Raw genomic sequence first — 2,079 nt, 5'->3', positions numbered from 1 at the left:
CACACACACACACACACGCACCTGCACACACACACACACACGCACACGCACATTGGGTTTATTCCGCCAGTAAATATCACAATGACGATTAAAAAAACAACAACAATTTATTGTGAAGCCCACACACGCGCGCGCACACACACATATATACACACACACACACACACACACACACAGACACACACTAGGGCTGCACGATATGAGGAGAATATGCCATAACGTTAAAAATATCCTGATAACAATATTCCTTATTATACAGATTATAAAGTGTACTCCGTTCAGTTCAGCTGCTTTCACTATCTGCTAAAATACTTCAGACTTTGAAATGAATATAAAGGGCGGCACTAAAACAGAATGACATCAAGTGCAGTTTTCAGAGGTCTGAATCTTGTGTATTTGCGACATGTGGCAGCCTTTTTTGGGGAAAGTCCGCTGAATAGCATCAAGTTTTTCCCTATTTTTTGTATTTACGGGGCTATTTTATTTTACTCATTTATTATCAACCTGTCATGAGTTTTCACTAGCTTCCCGGCGTTGGTGGAATGTAACTAAGTACATTACCTCGTTTCCTGTCATGTCTTTATTTTCAATTCACTACTAAAGCCATAAAAGGCCCCGGAAACATTTAACAAAAGAACACAGAAACCCCAAAGTTAGAAAATGTTCTTGTACATTCAGACTCTTTCTTCTGTGGTCTACTTTCTCGCCTCCTACAAACTATCAAAGATGTAACGTCTTCATGGAAAAACCAGTTCTAGTCGATCATCCACCTCTGCTCTGGGCCCAGTAAACTACTCCCCTCACCTTCCTCTGCAGCTACTTACCTCCAGTTGTTCCCACACCTGATGGGATAAATAATCCCACCTGCTCTGATTAAAAATAGCTGTCAGTAAGATGCAGAGATACACACTCTTAGATACACACTCTCACACACCAATACAGTATAAATCATTCAGCTGTAAAATAAAAAAAGTGTAAAGTTAGGAAATCCACCCCCCTTATTTAGGCCAATTACACTCTCAAGATCGTGTCTTTACTCAAAATACAATAGATACAAAAAAAGAGATCGTCCTATCTGTAAACCGCCATCTTGATGTTGAGAAGAGAGCATGAAACCTCCTCCTGATAATTGTATTCAGTAAATCGCTGTTAGACAACTACTGTCTGCTGATTGTCCCCGAGGCGTTTTTCTGTCTCTGATGAAGAAAGTGGAGAAAAAAAGAGGCTAGTGCAGCTTGAGCTAGCGAACCCGTTCACCCCCCCCGGCGAGTTATTTTGGGATCCGTAGCAGGTGGATAATCTGGGTCCGTTGATGGAGACTTTGTAAGAGCAGCCTTCTTGATGTCTGACTTCAGCGTCTTCTCGTTGTGTCTCTGTTCTCTGACAGGCTGGGCGGCGGACCGGATGACGCTAAGGAGATCATGCGACACAGTTTCTTTGGCACAGTCGACTGGCAGGACGTCTACGACAAGAAGGTGAGAGCAGGATGGAGCTGCCGAGGCGGCGTCGCTAATTTATTCCAACTGCGTACCGGAGCTATTCTGGGATCAGGGTTACCTGATTTATCAAAAGACGTCTGGCAGAGATGGATAAATATAAGAAAGTAGAATGGAAAAAGAAACAATTACCTCATCTCTGTCTTATTTGGAGAACGTAAAGCAGTCCAAACTACACCAGGTCCTCGAAGCACACCGTGGTCCCAAACGCTCCTCAGACACCCCTCGGTCCAGGTTTTCCTTTTTCTGCTGCATGTCCCCATGGAAAGCAGCTTGTTCTCCTCATTCACTGCCTGTACGCAGATTTCTCTCAGCAGTTTAGTAAGTTTCCATGCCCGTTTCCAGACAGATAGACATAGTGGAGACAATAGATCTAATAATGATAATGAATATAAAGTGAAATAAGATTTATTTAAAGACCACTTTTTCAAATCGACATTACAAAGTGCTTCACAAAACAATAAAACCGACCAGTCATAAATCATCAAGAACCAAACGGATAAAAACGATTTGGTGTATGAGGTTCTCAACTCAAATAAAATAAGGAAAGGGTGTGTGTGTGTGTGTGTGTGTGTGTGTGTGT

General features: G+C 42.3%; 1 protein-coding gene across 1 annotated transcript in view; it reads right to left on the bottom strand.

Moving 5' to 3' along the window:
- Window positions 1-2,079, bottom strand: part of akt3b (v-akt murine thymoma viral oncogene homolog 3b) — a 17,895-nt gene that overhangs the window by 3,589 nt on the left and 12,227 nt on the right. The gene's annotated exons all lie outside the window — the stretch shown is intronic.

The sequence above is a fragment of the Etheostoma cragini genome, chromosome 2 (genome assembly GCF_013103735.1).
Source record: "Etheostoma cragini isolate CJK2018 chromosome 2, CSU_Ecrag_1.0, whole genome shotgun sequence".
NCBI lineage: Eukaryota > Metazoa > Chordata > Actinopteri > Perciformes > Percidae > Etheostoma > Etheostoma cragini.
This window is presented reverse-complemented; position numbering and strand designations above follow the sequence as displayed.